The sequence below is a fragment of the Ambystoma mexicanum genome, chromosome 11 (assembly GCF_040938575.1).
Source record: "Ambystoma mexicanum isolate Mex_15411 chromosome 11, UKY_AmexF1_1, whole genome shotgun sequence".
NCBI lineage: Eukaryota > Metazoa > Chordata > Amphibia > Caudata > Ambystomatidae > Ambystoma > Ambystoma mexicanum.
The window spans coordinates 175,746,085-175,766,388 of NC_090934.1; the positions used below are offsets into that span (position 1 = coordinate 175,746,085).

The following is a 20,304-nucleotide window of genomic DNA, read 5'->3' on the forward strand; positions in this document are numbered from 1 at the left end:
TCTAGCTATATTGGAATGCTACAGATTATCAGGAAAACACTGGATGGGCTACGGGCCCATTCCACTAGGGGAAATGGCTAATTCTGCGGCTTTGAAGAGGGGAGTCCCTGCAAAATAGATTTGCTCGGCTGCAACATGGACATCAATGCATACCTTCATCAAGCATTACTGCTTAGATGCCTCATCCTCCAATGAGGGTTTATTTGCCAGGGCGGTACTTCACTCTGTCCATGAAAACAAGAACTAGTACTCCCACCTCCAGTTTGACCACTGCTATGGGAGTCTATCACAAGATGAGGGATATGTGGGAGGACATAATCTATTCGGAAAACAAGTTACTTACCAACTGTAATGTTCTTTCGACTGGATGTTCTTCCCACGTATGCCTCATCGACCCTCTCAGCCTACCCCGCAGTACAGTTTACGGTTTCTTACACTTTCCTCTCACGATGGGCCTATCAGGGTTGTTGCACGAATATTTCCTCGAAAAAACAGAACTGAAGGCAACGTGCGCGGCTCGAGCTGTTTATACCAGCAGTGACGTCGGCATGGTACGGAGCCCATCGAGGGACAATCGATGCCACGCCCTAGAGTACAGCGCCCTCTGCCGAAATTTCTTTTTGTGGCGAAGATGGCGATAACGAATATCACAAGATGAGGAATACGTGGGAGGAACATTCAGTCGAAGGAACGTTACAGTTGTTAAGTAACTTGTTATTCTGTGCTAATTCTCTTCATCCCTAGAGACTCTCAGCTCTTTTTCTGGACTTAAGACTTTTTAATTTGTAACCCTTGAATGAGACCTTTTTCTCACTTTCATGTGTTTTGACCTGATTCGGATTTAGTTTTTTCACTGTTTTTGGAGTCTGACAAACTCCATAAGCATCTGCTTTTTGTCCACGGTCACTGAGAAATCCTTTAGACTTCTCTTAAGGTTTAAATACCTTTTCTTGTGTGAACTACAATTCCCAAGAATAGTAAAGCGAAATTGACTACTTTTTCTCTTGGTAGGTCCAGCACACACCATCTTATGTGGAGTGCTGGGGGGTTACCTAGTAACCCCTTATGCTACTTTCTCATGTTGCTATTTATGTTGCCCTCACTACTTTAAATGGCTGGTGGCAGTGATTTAATATTGCCTATCAGTGTGATTTTTCTACCGCAGGCTGAACCCTAGGCTGCAGTACAGCACCCATGGGTGACCATTTTGTCAAAATCACCCATCTCCTTTTTTGCCATTTTCTGTTTTTGAGGTCTTGCTTGCATTTTACTCTGTTCGTTGAGACAGATTTGAGCCCTTTGTTTGTCTTGCCATTGGTGGGCTTCAGCTCTGAAGCCCGCCTCTGGCTCCAGTCTGTCTGGAAGGATGTGAGGGAGGATCCCGAAACTCCCCTGTACTTTTTCTAGGAATACCTGAATGCAACATGTCCTGATTGGCTGTCTGGCTGTCCTTGCAGGACACCCACCCTGGTGTGTGATTGACAGCATAGACTGTGCATGAAAGGGAGATACCTGCTGAAAAAGGCAAGGATTTGAGGACTACAGGCAGTTGACCACTGGGAGAAACACCTGACGAATAAACCATGAAAGAAGCTTGCTGCAACCTCCTGGACCTTTGAATTGCCTGGTGAAGCCCTACTGCTGTGCTGGACTCCTTTAGAAACTCCAGACGGAACAACATCTCCCCTTGGGTTAGTGGGACCAACTAACCCTGAGACTAACTCCACTGGACCACTTTTCACGACTTGCTGTGCCTCTCCATTGCTTCGGAAGCCCAATGCCAGGGGTCGAGTGTTCGTAGTGGAGTGAAACGTCTGCAGCAGTAACAAATCCAGCTAGAGGCTCTAGTAGCCTCCTAAGGACCCTGCAGAAACAGGACCTCCAGAGTCCCCTCGCCAGAGTGCCGGACCGAAGGAGTGAAGGAAGTCCATGCGGTACTCATGATCCACATCAGTGCCGTTTGCTGAAACAGCGAAGTGCAGCTGAACTAGAAAAGTGCTGCCCTCCAGACGTTCTACCTCATTTCCCCACAACTGAAGCTCAGGAACCAGGGTCTGCACCGCTGTAGCAAGACAGAATCCAGCTGGACCACTTCTTCTAACCAGAGGTACTGTTTAGGCTTGGGGTACTTATCTCACTGCCTGTGGCAGCGCTTTTCTCATTTGGTATTTGCATTGGCTTACCTTTTTTCGAGTTGATTCCAACTCCCTTCTCACAAGCTTTACAGCTTGTGACCCTACACTGATTTTTCTGAAACTCTCGAACTTTGTGCAAGACTTTGATCTAAGAAGTGCATCAGATCCATAGACTGTGTCCCAAATGACTTGGCCTGTCCTGGCTCCCTGAAAACTCTTCTAGTCCATTGTCTTTGATACGGTTTGTCCCTCACAGGTGGTTACTTGTATACTGTTACTGCTAGGAAAGGGAGACAGAACCTTTTTCACCAGAAAAAACCCATCTTCCCCTTTAAATTTAGAGGTACGCAGGGGTGCGGCCCTGGGAGCATGCGCTTCCCTGACTACGTCCACTGGTGCCTCTCCTCAGTCCACTTTTCTGCGCTGACGGGAACGGACTGATTTCACCAGCGCTCCTGGGTTTGGCTTCGGCAATGTACTACCACACGCTCTTACCCGGATACTTGTTGTCTATCTTTTTGTTTTCTCTTATCAGTCAGGTACTCTGCACCACGCTCCTCCCCGACGCATGTCGACTTCAGCAGGCTTCAGCACGTGTCCAGATTGCGAGTGGCTCTTCCCTACGTACAATCCCCAGGCTCTTTGCCTCCGCTGCCTTGGTCCCTACCCGTGCTGGGAGGGTTGTACTGCGTGGAACGCACTTAAACCACGTGGTCTGAAGAACAGCTAGCAAGGTGGCGGGAGCTCTTCGAGAAGTCGCCTCCAGAGGATTTCAAGGTCTTCGTTAGACATAAGTCAAGGCCCAAGGGAGGGCCTCTTTTCCAGTGCATCCCGCAAGGGCAACTTCTTCCCAAGGAAACGACTGAGGGGGAGGGACCTCAGAGGTTTTCATAACAGCATGGGTCCCAAGGCTAGCTTAGCTACCAGCCGCAAGGCTGAGGTTGTCAGTATATCCTTCCGGAGACAGTGCGGAGGGACCGCAAGGTTCTTTTACCGGGTGTACACCCGAGGGGCTACGCCCTAGTACCGGCCTGTTAGGCAGAATTGCATGCAGTACCCTTTGGGACCACCTCACACAATTAGGACTGCAGGTGTAAGCAAGACCAACCTTTGGTATAGGTCTGTACCACACAGTTTGTTGGTAGCGGGCTGAGCAGCCAGGCTTATCTAAAGAGTGAATGTGAGCAGTACAAGACATTACACAGAGGTCTTTCAATCACAGTGGTTCAAGTAGACACTTATACTCCAGGTTTCTTCGTAAAAAATAATTACAATACAAAACTCTAAGCTTTTGAGACAGTTTGAGCTCCCCTGAAATAGGAGCCAAATGGCAGTTGAATTACTCAGCAGTGAGCAAAAAGGCAGAAGATACGTAGAATGGTGGTCGGTCAAAAAACCGGAAACAAAATATCGAATCACCAAAATATCGAATCCAAAATCTCGAAAAAAAAATCTCGAATTATTTATTTATTTATATGTATTTGTGGATTCAGGTAAGTATAAAAAAAGGGTAAAATTAAAAAAAGAAAAAAGGAGGGTTGGGGGGGAAACCCCCCCCCCATTTCGAAATAAACGTATTAAAAAAAAAAATTCGAGATTTTTGTTTTCGATATTTTGGATTCGAGATTTTTGTTTTCGATATTTTGTAATTCGGTTTTTTCACTATAAACCACGTAGAATAGATCATATGCTTGATAAATAGTGCAAATAGTTTGTTAGCCAGCAGAGTTCAATTCAAGTCAATAGGCCTAGGCCAAAGTCAATGGGCTAGTGTTCTCGATAGGAAGGAGCAGTTCTGGCATCAAACGGTAAAGTCTTTGCAAACGTTCTCAGAAGTAGTTTAGGAGAAAAAGGATCATATGTGGGGTCACAAGCTGATTAGGCCTGAAACTTGGGAAAGTTCTGTGAACTTTCACCGCGAGAGTTGGGATCTCTCAACTGGATGGCACAGTACCTTAGTATGAAGCAAAAAGATGCAGCTGAAGACGTTTGTTCCTGGCAGTTCCTGCAGATCTCACTGTTCCTGAACCTCAGTCGTGGGAACAAGAGGGAGGACGTCGGGGGACTCCTGCAATGCACGGGATCGTCGTCTAAGCAAACAAAATGGAGTCACTTCAGTTCCAGTAGCTGTAGATTCAAGCACACAAGCTGGTGTCCTTCCCTCTGGTTAATCCTAACTAACCTTGAGAATGGTGTCTAGGTGGCTTACGAGTTGATTGGTCCCACCAACTTAAAGGGAAAAGTCGTCCTTGAAGGGACTTCTCTGTCGAGATGAACTAGGCAAGTCGGACCTGCCGCAGAGCTTCACCGGGCAAACCGGTCCAGGAGTTGCAGCAGTCGTCCTCTTCCAGCTCTTCTTCGGTTCTTTCGTTCCAGTGGTTGACTCTGCTTTCCAGTCCAAGAGACTCACCTTTTAAACAGTTCTCTCCCTTTCATTCCAGCCTAGCTGTCACTCACCCAGCAGGCTGGCTGTCCTTGCCGGACAGTCAGCCAGCCAATCATGCCAGCGTGCATTTGGGTCTCCTAGGAGACTAAGCACAGGAAGTTTCGGGCACCTCCCCCCACTTCCTGCCCACCCCAGACACCCAGACGCCAAAGGGCAGACTTCAGTCTGAAGTCCGCCAAAGGAACACGAACAAAGGGACCAAACCTGGTTTGGCGCGCAGAGACTAACACTAGAAGCACCCTTCCAAAACGAAATGGCGAAAAAAGACCGGGACCTGTTTAAACAAAGGTGCTTAAGGCGCCATCTTGAAAAACATGGCTCCTGTGATTTTTAGCTACCGTTGTTCGCGGTCAGGCAAAATCATGGTAGTTCGTTGTAAAACCACTGCCACCAGCCATTTCGATAAGAAAGGGTAGCATTTGACTGCTACATTAGTTTTTAGACACAGGGGATACGATGTAAACCTTCCAGCATTCTATAGGAAGATTGTGTGTGCTGGGTCTAGGAATTTGAAAAGACTAGTTTATTCAATTTCACTTTACATTCTCTGGGAAACAGTAGTTTATCCCAGAGAAGGTATTTAAATCTTTAGGAAGTCTAAAAGACATCCCTCTGTCACTGCACTGAAGGCAGCAACTCTCCTGCGACTCCGGCGATCGGCTGTAAGGACGACAAAGCAGTCCACTCCTGAGACCAGCAACATCTGACACTGGGACCCCTAGACAGCGACCGCCTCTCCTCACTTTTTTAGAGGACGCTATCCCGCTCCACCTTCAACCAACATCCAAGGCAGCCACTAACGTACTTGCCAAAAGCGCTTTCCACCTTATTTGGTGATACCAACATTAGAAGACTCCAAACTTCAATCCGGATTTAGTACCGGCCTCCTTCTGTGGCTTAGTACTACCACCACAAGCAGAAGGGCAACCAATATCCTACCTTCCACCCGAAGCCAACCAAAAGAGAAACAAACCCAGAGGCCCAGATGAAGGCAAGAAGCCGAAACGCCTGTGGTTCAAGCACAAGAAATTGCTAACATACTCCACCTGAACTCCTTAGGGGGCTACTCCCCCTAGTGTAGACCAGCAGTTTGGTACTATGTGGAAATAATTTTAACCCACCTAAGAGCTGACCACCCTAACTGGTTTCAGCTCCACAGTCAACCTAGAACTACTAGACTAGTTTGAATTTCTTTCCAAAGACAAATTGCACATATATGAACACATCCTTACTTTAGATAAATACTAGGGGGTGTGTGTACAACAATGCACATTGTTTCATTATGTGCAAATACTGTTTTTTTGGCCATTACTTTGCAACAATGTGAATATGATGTAATATTTACTTCACAAAGTAATACTAACACACTCTTGATGCAAACATTGTGATGCGTTTTAGTTCGATATAAAGAATCACAGTATCCATATTCTGTTCATTTACTGTATTATGAATGTTTCATATAAATCCAGTTTTGGGGACTGGTCTGTCTGAATAAAAGCAACATGTTTTGAGCACGAAAGCAATGGCTCAGGGTAGATATTTGGAATTTATATCCAGAATAAAATAACCCCTGTATTTGGATACTCAGCTTACTTTTGAAGCACTATTTGAAAATAACACCCTGATACAGTACAGTAGAACACTCTAAGCGAGACTAGAGTGAAAAGCATTTTTATGTGGTTGGAACCCCCCTTTCGTTACCTATTCTGTTCCAGCTCTACTTCTTGCCACAGAACTAGGGCTATCCCTTAAGTTACCGACTGAAGGTGCTGTGTGACACCTATGAAAAGATGATGCCTATGGAGTTATCTAAAACTCCATAATCAAAGAACACGAGTAAAATACACGAGAGTGGGGAAACAAGGCTCACTCTCTCTCCAGGTAAAAAAAAAATCAAGTCCTCAAATCCAGCAAAATTGCTGGGGGTCTCTAAGGTGAAGGGAATTAGCACATTTATGAGAATTCTCCCTAACAGTTCGATTCCGACTCCCCTGCCTCCCACAGTTCAGGCGATTCCACACCAGCCTCCGGTCTCCACACCGCAGCCCTCGGCTGTCGTCGGCCATGGACTTCCACAGCCAGAGGCTGGGACCCTGGCCGAGATCCTCACTCTATTCCCCGCGGCTAGAATGGGGATCCTGATGCAGAAAGACGTTGTTGCCTTGGCCAAAAAAGGGTGGCTTAAGCCCCACTCGGCCCAGCCTGTCAATCAGCACCTCGACGCAAAGTATAGGCAAATGGGGAGGGGGAATCCACTCTTGCTGTCGGCACACCCTCAACCACACTCTTGGGTGATTGCTGCAGCGTCACTCTATTCAAAGCCTCAGTCATCCTCTGCCACCTCGTCCTCGGCGCAGTTAGGCAAGGAGAAGATCTTGGAGGCTTACAGAACAAAGCTTTATTCCAGTGCCTTGCTGCACCTTCATCAAGCCAACGCAGATGCCATGCTGGCAGCCTTTTACCAGAGGCTTTGGTGGGAATAGCTGACTTCCTTCCGGTGCAGAGCCAGGCACGTTTCAAGGCGGGACTGGCGGAAGCTAAACTGTTGGCACAAGACCTCGTGTAGTCCACTGTGGGCCACATCGACAACTCTGGCCGGGCCATATTTATCGCCACGGACGAGGACTTCCTGGGTTCGGGCAACTAAATTCAACCCAGACGTCCAGGAACGCATATTGTACCTTCCATTCGAGGGTGGTGACCTCTTTCACTCCACCACCGATGAGCTAGATAAAAAGAAAAACGGCTAGCAAACTGTTAGGGAGAATTATCAGAAATGTGCTAATTCCGTCCACCTTAGAGACCCCCAGCAACTTTGCTGGATTTTGAGGACTCTGTGTTTCTAAACCTGAAGAGGGAGACCCTTTTTCCCACTCTCTTGTATTTTAATGTGATCTTTGAACTGTTTCTTTTGGTTATGGAGCCTGACAAACTCCATAGGCGGCATGTTTTACTTGGTGTCGCACAACACCTTCAGTGCAGTGGCACATGGAAGTCTTCCAGATTTCCCCAAGGTTTAAAATACCTCCTATAGGAAAAACCGTTTCCCAGAGCAGTAAAGTGAAATTGACTTTACCTACATTTGTAACTTTCTAGACAAAGCACACACTAACTTACAATAGGGTGCTGGAGGGATTACTTAGTTTCTCCAGCATTGGATCTTTCATGGATTCACATGCTTAGAATATTCCCCGTCGTCAGGCTGGGAATCCTCAGTAAGTTATATAGACATTTTCCATAGGAAAAAATTCAGACACTTTTGTGTCCTATCCACGTCGTTCTGGGCCACACACGCCGGCGCCACTTGGACGTAGGGGTATATATAGCTCCGCCCCCGCGGCTCCCTCAGATTTCAACCGTCTTCCAAAGTGGTGGGATTACCTCGCGTATCTATTTTGTTAGGTTGTTCTTTCTACTCCTGCGACTGTTCTTCTTAAGAGAATGTCTGGAAAGGCGTTGTTTCGTCCGTGTGCTACGTGCGGCCTTAAGAAGGTGTATGAAGGGGATGGTCATATGGACTGCATTTACTGCCTTCATCCTCACCACACGGCGGACACTTGTGAAATCTGTCAGGGTTTCTCCCAAAAAACCCTCAAAGATCGAAAAAGACGCCTGGTTGATTGGCTCAACGACAGAGCGGGTGCGTACCCGGCATCGGAGGTGGGCTCCACGGCCTCAAAAAGTAAGTCGGAACCCCCGACGAAGAAGGCACGTGCTGCCGAAAAACAAACCTCGGAGTCGGCCGAAAAACGACCCTCGGAAAAACATTCAGAGAAACATTCGAAGGCCTCCTCCTCTTCACACAAGGCGTCGTCTTCTTTCTCCTCATCTAAAAAGGAGAGAAAAGATCCATCTAAATCTTCCTCAGGAGACCGTCATAAGTCTACCTTGAGTCGAGAGGCCGCGGGCAGCAAGTCGGCCCCAAAAGCGGCGGGAGCACCTCAAGGCCCTGCGCCACTGGCTTCGCCGACGACCCGCTAGTCGACACATGCGTCATCGGCGGCTCCTCCCACATGTCAAACTGCGGCGGTAGGAAACATATCGTCGACGGTGGTCCCGTCGATGGGATGGCAACCGGAGGTCTTTGATCCCGTCCCGCCGGAGGCCCTGCTTTAACCAGAGGCGACTTTCTCCATCTCGTCGGCTGACGACGACCGCGACACGGTCGCGCGCCCAATCGATCTGGGTCTGCAGCCGACCAGCACAATGTCTCTCTTGGGGGTGGGTTCCATCCCTACTACCACGTCATTACTGAACCCCCAGGCGGTTCTGTCCTTGGAGGTGCTAAATACGCTACAGAAACTGTTGCAGCGTTTGGCCACACAAATACCCCAGCCTGGGGCCCCAACACAGATACAGTCTACGCCATTCGTCAACGAGCCAGGCCCGGCTCCTCACTCGGCGACCAGGATCACGGCCGCTTCCCACGCGCCGGAAGATTGTCCTACCCTGCAAGGAGAACTACAGGACTCTGACCGTGAAGGATCAGATTCAGACATCTCACTATCCCCCTCAAGGGACCAAACTTGGGACTCTGAAGCAGAGATGGAAGCTCTGAGAAGTCCGTCACATCCATCGCCTCCTGACGACGTGGGTGCATTCCATGCCATGATGAGTAAGGCGTGTTCGGAGTTTGGCCTAGTTCCTGAAGAGGAGAAAAAGGATTGTTTTCCTTTTGATCATATGGGCAAGAGAAGGAAATCCGTATTCGCCATCCCGATTTTGGATCATGTCTGGCAAGAGGGCCTGAAGACCATGCGGCACCTGTTCTCTGAACCGGCAGTGAAAGGTCGTTTGGAGAAGAAGTTCAAGGCTCCGGAATCGACTCCCAAGTGCCTGACGTCTCAACCTTCGCCTGAGTCAGTGTTATCGGCGGCGGCGAGAAAGGCCAGGTCTCAACATAAATGCACGACCCCTCCAGACAAGGAGGCCAGGAGACAGGACACTTTTGGCAAGAAGATGCTGCCCGTCGGCGCGACTACGGTAAAAGCAGCCAACTCCTTGGCGATTATGTCTAGATATGACAGGGAAATGTGGCACCGCCTGGCTCCTATCTTGGAGCATTTGCCAGAGGAACATAGAAAGTCCGCAATGTTGCTAGTGCGGCAAGGAGAGGAGGCCTCCAACCATGTTATAAATATTGCTGTCGACCTAGCCGAGTCCAGTTTTAAGCAAATCAATAATGGCGTAGTTCTACCTAGACAAGCCTGGCTCAAGTGCACTACGTTCAGACCGGAGGTGCAATATAAAGTCTTGGATATGCCGTGTGAAGGGAAACAACTGTTCGGTGAAAAAGTTGAAGCCTTGAAGGGCATGAAAGGATACGGACACGGCACGGTCACTCGGAGCCCTGCAGAGTGGGAGGAATTTTCGTTCCTTTCGTCCGTTCAGAGGGGCCTCTGGTAACTCCCGGTTTGGGTCATCTAGAGACCGAGGTTTCAGCAGACCCTCCTATTCGTCCCAAGGCTACAGGCGTGCGGCCCAATCCTCACGTAGAGGAAGAGATTACCAAACCTCCAGACGACGGAGTGCCTACCCTTCGTCGACGAAAGATAAACCAACCAAGAACCAACAATGACCTGCTTCAGGGCGTCCTGGGGAGTAGAGTGTCTCGTCACTTCGACTCGTGGGAGCGCATAACAGACCGATGGGTTTTAGACACGATTCATCTGGGCCACTCTCTACAGTTCAAGGGCAAGCCACCACACATTCCACCGGTGTTCTCGGCCCAGCCCCACCTTCAAGTACTGCTACAGGAGGTGGCGCTTATGCTGCAGAAAGGGGCAATAGAACTGGTCCCGGTGGCAGAAAAAGGACAGGGAGTGTACTCCCAGTACTTAGTCGTCAAGAAACCAAATGGAAAATGGCGTCCCATTCTGGATCTACAAGCGCTCAACAAACTACTCAAGAATTTAAAATTCAAAATGCTGACGCTTCAGGAGGTGATCCGATCGATACAACCCGGGGATTATTTGTCATCACTAGACCTTCAGGACGCATACTTCCATATCCCGATGCGTCGACGGCACAAAAGATTTCTGCGGTTTGTCGTCGGACGAACCCACTATCAGTTCAAGGTCCTCCCGTTCGGCCTAAAATCGTCCCCCAGGACGTTCACCAGATGTCTGGCTCCTATAGCAGCCTGGCTCAGAAAGGAAGGTCACCATGTGTACCCTTATTTAGACGATTGGCTAGTGAGGGGACTGTCTCCAGAAAGGGCCCAAGAAAGCCTAGATGCCACCCTGGCCCTCCTGCAACGTTTGGGCTTCGCAGTGAACTTTGACAAGTCCTCGTTAAAGCCTTCAAGGACCTTGGTCTTTTTGGGAGCAGAGTTCCACACACATTCGGGACTGGTGAAGCCATCCCTCGAAAGAATTCACAAACTGCAACAAAAGGCATCGGAATGGGAGACGGACGCCAAAGTGTCGGTGCAAAGGTACATGTCCCTGCTGGGGACCATGTCGTCCTGCATACCCTTGATAAACTGTCGCCTCTTCAAGAATTCTTGGCGGATCGATGGACACAGACTCAAGGACGCTGGTCGGACAAGTTGACCATCAACGGCCAGCTCGTGCAGGCGCTTCAATGGTGGAGAATCAAATCTAACGAAGGGAATGCCCTTACTGGAGCCTGCGTTCCAGAAGACAGTGGTTACGGATGCTTCTCTAACTGGGTGGGGAGCTCATCTGGACTCCTTACAGGTTCAGGGTCGTTGGTCATCGGAAGAGTCCTCCCTCCACATCAACCTGCTAGAGTTGAGGGCGGTGCGCTGGGCCCTGAAATCCTTTCTGCCACAGATAAAGGACTCAGTGGTGAGAATAATGACAGACAACACGACAACCATGTTTTATCCACAGAAGCAGGGTGGAACTCGCTCCAGGAGCCTGTCGACGGTAGCCCAGGTGATCTGGCATTGGGCCCTACAACACGACATACAGCTGTTGGCGTTCCACTTACCAGGAGTAAAAAATGTGCAAGCAGACGCTCTCAGCAGAGAGATGAATTGTCTACACGAATGGGAACTGCAACTGCACCGGATCTTCGCGGAAATGGGTCACCCGGCCCTCGGTCTCTTTGCAACAAGAGACCACAAGAAATGCTCCCAGTACGCGAGCAGGTGGCCACAACTAGACTCTCTGGGGGACGCATTCTCCTTCCCGTGGACGGGCAAGTTTCTGTATGCCTTCCCCCCCCCCTCCCATTCCCTCTCATCCGTCAGACTCTGCAATGGATCCACAGATATCCTTGTCGGGTGATCCTGGTGGCCCCGTATTGGGCCAGACAAGTGTGGTTCTCCGATCTACTTCACCTCTCAGCGGCAGAACCAATGAGGTTCCAGAAGATCCCCAACCTTCTGTCTCAGGAGAAAGGTACCGTTTGGCATCACGACCCGGACAGCCTCAGTCTGACGGCCTGGCTCCTGATTTCACCGAGTTTGGCGCGTTAGCGATTCCAGCGGTTGCCGTCGTATTTTGCAAGCCGCAAGGGCACCTTCCACGAACGCTTCATACACATACAAATGGAAAAGGTTCTGCATATGGTGCGCAGGTCAACCAGGTCTGGCCCCGCGGGCGATCACACCGGAACAACTCCTACCATACTTGCTGCTACTGGAAAATAATGGGTTATCTGTTTCATCCATAAAGGTACATCTAGCTGCCATCTCGAGATTTACTCGGAAGAGACATTCCACTCCACTGTTCAGTGACCGCCTAGTTAAACACTTCCTTAAAGGGTTGTTTAGAACCTTTCCTCCCAAGAAGTTTCCTCTGATCTGGAGTCTGAACTTGGTCCTGGCAGCCCTGATGAAACCCCCCTTTGAACCAATGTCATCGATGACATTAAAATTCTTGTCTTGGAAATTGGCTTTCCTGGTGGCCATTACTTCTGCTCGTCGCCTGTCGGAAATACAAGCTCTAGTGATCGACCCTCCATATTTGAGGTTTTTCAGTAATAAAGTAGTGCTGGCCACTAACCCGCATTTCATACCTAATGTACCTTCCGTGTTCCATAAACACGCTGCTATAGTGTTGCCTACATTCGTTCCAACACCGTCTTCAGTTGCAGAGAAGACTCTCCATACATTGGACGTGAAAAGAGCTTTGAAATTTTACCTCCATCGCACTCAAAGCTTCAGAGACACGAGACAACTCTTCGTAGCTTATGGCCCTGCGGCTAGGGGTAAATCGATTTCAAAACAAGGACTATCCAGATGGGTGTCTTCGGCCATTTCTTATTGTCATTCCAAGGCCGGAAAGCCGATAGAAAAGCGTCCAAGGGCCCATTCGACGAGATCTACATTGTCGTCGACGGCTTTGTGGTCCGGAATTCCGCTGGGGGACATCTGCCAGGCGGCTTCCTGGTCGGTTCCACACACGTTTACCCGGCATTACTGTCTCGCATAGCAACATGCTGAAGATACACAGATGGGGCGGGCAGTACTACGTCATCTCTTCCAATAAGGTAAGCCCCGAGTGGGTTGCATCCTTCGGCAACTATGCTTTAAAGTGTTGTGTCTTTTATAGTTAACATGCTATAATGTAATGTATACCCATAGTAAGTGAGCATTGTGTTTGTTGTGATGTTGGTTTGCATACACACCTCCAATGTTGGGGGATACTGCTATACAATCTATTCTAAGCATGTGAACCATGAAAGATCCAGTGCTGGAGAAGGGAATAGTTTCTTACCTGTAACTCCATTTCTCCAGCATTGGTATCTTTCATGGATTCGCATGCGCCCGCCGGCCTCCCCTGAGCATGCAAACCAGAGATCCCCCCCTTACTACTTTGGGGGCTGAAATCTGAGGGAGTCGCGGGGGCGGAGCTATATATACCCCTACGTCCTAGTGGCGCCAGCGTGCACGGCCCAGAACGACGTGGATAGGACACAAAAGTGTCTGAATTTTTTCCTATGGGAAATGTCTATATAACTTACCGAGGATTCCCAGCCTGACGACGGGGAATATTCTAAGCATGTGAATCCATGAAAGATACCAATGCTGGAGAAATGGAGTTACAGGTAAACTATTCCCATCCCCTTTGTCTAGCTTCTTATGTAACATTTTTTGTTACCCTTTCCTCACTGAATGGCAGGTGGCAGTGGTTTACTTTAAACTACCGTGGTGTGCATTTACTGCGGGCAGCCTTCGCAGCTGCAGTAAAGCACCCACGGTTGCCATTTTTGTCAAAATGGCCCAGTCTTCTTTTTTCGCCATTTATTTGTAATTAGGTTCTTCTTCAGATTTACTCTGCGCGCCAAACCAGGTGTGGTCCCTTTGTTCGCTTTGGCTTTAGCAGGATTCACGAATAAAGCCGGCCTCTGGCTCCAGGGTGTCTGGCGGGGGCAGGAAGTGAGGGAGTTGCCCGAAACTCCATGTGCTTAGTCTCCTAGAGACCCAAATGCACTCTGTAGTGATTGGCCGGCTGACTGTCCGGCAAAGGCTGCCACCCTGCTGAAGAAGAATGGAAGAAGAACTTGAAGGGGACGCCTGCTGCAACTCCTGGACCGTTGGTTTGCCCGGTGAAGCCCTGCTGCTGTGCTGAAACTCCAAATTTGTTTTGACAGAGAAGCCCCTGCAAGGACGACTTCTCCCCTTGAGTTGGTGGGAGTAATCACCTCCAGAGTAAGCCACCTGGACATTCTCTAGGAGCTGGTTGCATTTCCACAGAGTTGCTGCTGGAAACCGAAATGCCAGGGAGAGGAACACCAGATTGTGTGCGTTGCTTTTAAGTTGGCCAAGAGCTCCAGTAAGATCCTCCGGACTTCTAGGAAGCAGGACTGACCGAGCCTGAGCCCCCTCAACAGAGTGTGGGAACCCAGAAGCAAAGAAAGTCCATAAAGACAGCAAGGAATCTCAGTGTTGCCATTTGCGGTAGTTGCAAGAAGCTGAAACACCAAAGGGCCACTTGTTTGAAGATTGCCGGTTGCGTGCGGTGACCGTCCCATTGAAGTGCAGGAATCTCCAGAAGTCATCCCTCTTGTCCCCACGACTGAGGCCCAGGAACAGTGATATCTGCTGCACTTTTTCTTCAATCCAAAGGTACTGTAAAGTCTGAGATGACTTACCTCTTATTGTAGATGTGCTTGCATCTTCTACTACTCACAAGCCTAAACAGCTTGTGGCTCTACATTGATTCTTCTTTTCTTCAAAGACTTCTAAAACATTGTGCAAAGACTGTTCTTACTTCCCTATCAGAAGTGCTTCAACCCATATAAGACTTTTGCCCATTGACTTTGGCTTTACCTGTTAAACTAAATGACTCTGCTTAGGGGATCCAAAAGTATTTGCCTGGTTAAGAATATTTGTGGTCTTTTGTTCGTTCTAATAACTTTTTCCTTTGACAAAGTTCTAAGAGTATTATAAATGCAACAGTAAGATATAAATGTCGCCAGCACCCTAGCTATTGAAGTCACCGGAGGGTGTAAGTTGTGACTGTGGGCCATCCCAAAAGGGTCTTACTGATTTAGAACCTAAGAGAGTGTAGTTTAGAAGTGTATTTGAGTGTTACTGTTATATTGCTCCCTTCTGAAGAAGGCTTATTCTAACTGACAAATTAATAATTGTTTATTCAAGAAACCTTGTGTTTAATTGTTTTTGAATACTTGTCCCCTACAGCTCACATTGATCCCTCTTGAGACGCGCTACCAACCTGTGTAGTACAGACTCGGACCAAAGGTTTTGTTCCTATTGCCAGGTGGTCAGGGTTGTTGCAGTGCACCCAAAGGGTACTGCATACAATCGTGCCTAACACAAACTGTGAAGTATTTATCCTTACGAAGAGCACACACAAGGTGTACACCGAGTTGCATCAGTGCTCCGACAAGCGACCGGCGTTCGGCATGTTCCGGGGCTTCCAAGAACGTACGTCCAGACAGGCTGACCGTTCTCCGTGTCCCCACCGGTGCAAACAACGGGGGGGTAAGGGCTTTTTCCAGTCCCCCTCCTCTGCAACAGCCTCACAGGGAAAGAAGGCATGACGCGCCCCTTGGGGTCCACGTGTCTCCGGTGGGGGGGCAGGTTGTACCTTCACGCACAGTTTTGGCATCAGAAGTTCGCCTACCCCTCGGTCTTATCTGTAGTATCCACAGGGTACCGCCTACCGATCCATTCCTCTCCCTCCTCCCCTCCACTCCCACAGATTGGGACAGCAACTCTGTTGGCGGAAATTGGGTCGCTCGTCTAGAGCCAGGCAATGGAAGAGGTCCCAGCAAGGAATGGGCTTCTACTCCAGGATTTTCGCAATACAAAAGAACCCGGCTGGCCTGAGAGTTGAACCTTTCCAACATCAACCTCTCCCTCCCTCTTCAAAAAATTCAAGATGGTTATGCCAGCACTCATTGTGGAGACACTGTGCAGGGGAGACTGGATGTGCTCCCTGGATCTGAAGGACTCCTACCTCTACACGTCCCGATTTGGCAGCCGCATTGCTCCTTTCTGTGATTCAGCATCATGGGCTGCCATTTCCAATACAATGTGCTTGTGCTACCCTTCAACCTCAATTCAGCCCCCGGGTTATCTACCAGGCTCATTAATGAAGTGACAGCCCTTATCAGGGCCCAGGGCCACCACGTCTAACCGTACCTGGATGACTGGCTTGTCAGGGTGAGATCTCTGGAGGCGGTTCATCACACTTCCTCCACCCTTATTGTCACACTCCATGAGCTGGGATTTTCAATCAATGCCAAGAAGTCTGAGCTGCAGCCTACGCAGAGCCTGACCTTTCTGGGCATCCTTTGGGACACAAGCCCCTCACAGGACAAGATCATGGCCATCAAGAGGGCAACTACTCACTTCCTCACCCGAGATGTGACGAGTCTGGTGGTACCAACACTTATTAGGCATCATGGCAGCGGTCCTGCTGGCCGTACCCTACACAAGACTCAAGATGAGGAGATTACATCTGCACTTCGCAGCCTCATGGAATCAGGAGCGAGGCTCCCAAGCCGAGCTGGTCAGCATTCCACCTTTTCTCCTTCCGGACCTCACATGGTGGTCCAGGGACTGATACCTGCGGACGGTCAAGCCCTTCCAGCAGCCAGCCCGCAGCACACCATCACCACGGATTCCTCCCTGGAAGGCTGGGGGGCCCACTTTGGACAACCACAGTGCCCATGGAGACTGGACCCTGCAGGAGTCTCATATCGACTGGCTGGAGCTGAAAGCCATCTGGCTAGCTCTCAAGGCTTTCCTTGGGGGCAAGGTCATCCTCCTCCAGACAGACAACTCCACCAGCATGTAATATGTCAACAAGCAGGGTGGTACCAGGTCCCCTCCACTGTGCAACTTGGCGATTAGCATGTGGGAATGGGCCCTGGAGAACATCTAGGGGAATCCAACCTGGAAGCGGACAGGCTCAGCAGACGGAGTAGACAATTGTGAGTGGCAATTGAACAATCAGGTGCTGTCGGAGATCTTCAGCAGATGGGGGACACCCTCAGGTGGATCTCTTTGCCGCCTGAGACAAAAGGAAGGGCCAGCAGTTCACGCCCTGGCAGGGACAGTGCCCTGGCTCCATGGCAACGCATTCCAGATACAGTGGAACGGCATCAGAGTATGCCTTCCCTCCCACACCCCTGGTCCACAGGGTGATCTGCAAGATAAAGGAATCCTGTCACCTCAGCATCGTTCTGTTAGCTCTGTGGTGGCCGGCGAGACTGGTTCTCGGAGCTTCTCAGTCTCTTGGACAGGCCACCCATTCACCCACCAATGAGACCAGCTCATCGTCTTGTGCAGCAGGAGGGGCAGGGTCATCCTACCCGCTCCACAGAAATTGGCCCTCGTAGCGTGGTTCCTAAGCAAGTCACCCTGAAGCAATCGGAGCCTGTCACAGGCTAACATAGACATTCAGGGCGCTAGGAGCAAGGCTATTAGGAGCCAGTACAAGAGTAAATGTGTCTAGGTTCTGTCACTGGGCGGACTCTAAAGAGATCGACCCCTTTACATGCACGTTGGATGATGTGTTCGCCTTCTCTGCACACCTTGCTCACTCAGGCGTACAGGTGGACACATGCCACACCTATTTGGAAGATCACCATTAAAACAGCTCTGTAGGTGGGTCTCGCATCAGCTCGCAGAGTTGGCAAGATCCAGGCTCTGGTGGCATCGGAGCCCTAAACTACTTTTCACAAGGATAAGGTGGCATGAGAACGCATCCCGCTTTCCTACCTAAGGTAGTCTCCGCTTTCCATCTGAACGAGGAGATAGTCTTGCCTACGTTTTTTGCAGATCCTAAGCACGAGGCTCAGAGGGTCTTTCGCTGTCTGGATGTCAGACGCGCTCTGAAATTCTAAATGGACAGGACCAAGGGCTTCCGCAAGTCAGACTCCCTGTTTGTCACCTTCGTGGGGGGGGAGGGGCGTCAAGGCCCAGGTTATCAGGCATCCAAGGCCTTTATAGCAAGGTGGATGTTTTCAGCATCAAGGAGGCCTACGAGGGGCAGCACAAACCACTTCCAACTAACATGCACTCCCATGCTGTTAGAGCCAAGGCCACGGCTGTCGCCTTCCAGCGGCAGGCAATCAGCAGGGCGACCATCTGGGCCACCCCTTCGTCTTTCTGTAAGCCCTGTTTGGACGCCAGCTCCAAATCAGTCGCAGCTTTCGGAGTTATCTGCTCCTAAACTGGTAGCTGATATTTATAGGGCATTTATTATGCATTTAAACAACAAATTGTTTCAGAGCACCCACAGGGCAGAAGCGTGGGAACATGGGATAGAAAACAATGAATACACTGGAAGATATTCAGAGCGTGCATGTGCAGTGAGAGGAGGGGGGCCACATAGCGCCTAGATACCTATGGGTTAGGGGCGCTCTATAAATGCAAAAATAAGTAAATATAGGTAGTTCCTCACCATTGTCATCAAGCTTTGATAGTTATGCTATTATCAGTGTCATAGGCTTCTGCCTGCACAATGAATGGTCTCTTAAGGTCAGGTGCCCTGCCTTCATGAAAAGGTAAGCCTGATGAAGGCCCTGCAACACAATCCTCAGATGTCTTGTATGGATCTCCCAAGTAGGGCTGAAGACTCTCACTCAGAGATATGGTGCAGAAAACATCTGTCCCATTCAGCACATATTCAGTCATCTTGTGGGACAGTCACAGGTGCAGTCTACAACTCAGATTTGATTGCGTTCTTGTAATGTTCTATAGTGGTTGAATCTGCTGTCTCCTCCTTTGCATTTATTGACAGGGATATTTTGCAATATCCTGCTGAGTGATCAACATTGCTGATGTCCTAGACAGTACTTAACTGGTCCACCAGTTTTGTCATATTTGGTAGATGGTAAACCTCTATCTAGCTGACTGCATCCAGAGCTCTAAAGTACATGCAGCATCTAAAACCAGAGGTACCTGCAGTGTACAAGGGCGCAATCAGCCCATGATCAAACAGTTCATTGATCTCCAACTGAATGTCAGATCCAACTTGTTCTGTACCCCCATAACACCAATTGTTTATAGGTTCAGAAACAGCAGTGACCTAGTTCTGCTCACACCAATCTGTAATTATTGGAAACAAGGGGGAGAATTGCCTCAGCAAAGTTCTCACCTCACCCTCTTGTGGGGGACAGATGAGAGGACACTAGACCACTTATAATGAAGCCATGAGATGGGCTGCTCTGGCACAGGGCAGGGAGAGTTACAGGTTTATCTGGCCCCCTTTCTGTAATCGAGAGCAGGGCTCCAATTTTATCCCTCGGCACAACATTCTCCACACTATTCATGGGACACTCTATGGCAGTCTTGCTAGATCTGCCAAGGCCCTCTGAATAGTTTACCTTACCTAGTACTAAAACGTGGCAAGTCTCGGGCCAATAACCTATGATCTGGGTATTCAGGAAAACCTTTGACATCAGGAGGTCCCACTGCCTTCTTTGGGGCTCCTTGAGTGCTCCAATCAATCTCTAGAAGGTCTCCCTCTCAGACCACCTTCCTGTCGAGGGCAGTTGAATGACCAATTGCAAGTCATTCACCTTCCTTCCACTGGGTCTGACCGCTGCTGATTATAGATATGCTCCCTGAGTCAGGCACAACTCCCTCAGATGAGCTACCTCTGGTGCTAATGCTCAATTAAGGCTTCAATGACTGGCTTTGCAGTCATTCTCTGTTGAGTGGCATCAGGACACATGGTGTGATCAGCAACTACAATGCTATCCTATTCCCCAAGGTGTTTAGAGTCAAGGGGCTAGCACAGTTAGGCTGTGTCTTTTCCAAAGATGGATCCACTCCTAGAAGTGGATCCTGGAGTATCTGTCTCATTCTTTCAGAATGCTTACAGGAAGGGAAACACCTACACTTGCTTTCTCCAGGGAACCGCCATCATGGGCCAGCAAGAACGCATGGGAACCCACTCCGAATGAACTGCAAGAGTGGGGGGGCGGATGTCGTGCACCAATTGTTAGAATAAGGGCCACACATCCTGAGGAACCACCAACCTCTTGTGGTTTCCTCTGATGGGCTTTGCGGGCTTACACACAAGGAACCACTTTCCTTTTGTATTCTTTGCTTCACTTGTGGTTTACCCTCTCACTGGAAGCAGGCCTTTCTCCATAGGCCTAGTAAAGATGCTTCGAGGGGATTGGGTCCTCCGACGTATTCCATATCTATGACAGTAATCACCAAAGCTGTGCTGCTTCGGAAAATCTTTCTGCTTCCTGCGTCGATGACGTCGATACGCTGTCCGCGAGGGCCTTTGTCGAGCCGACGTCACTGGATGTTATAAG

General features: G+C 49.4%; 1 protein-coding gene across 3 annotated transcripts in view; it reads left to right on the plus strand.

Annotated features, from left to right (window-relative positions):
• The window catches only part of RLF (RLF zinc finger), a 916,587-nt gene that overhangs the window by 768,249 nt on the left and 128,034 nt on the right, over positions 1-20,304 (plus strand). The window lies entirely within an intron of this gene.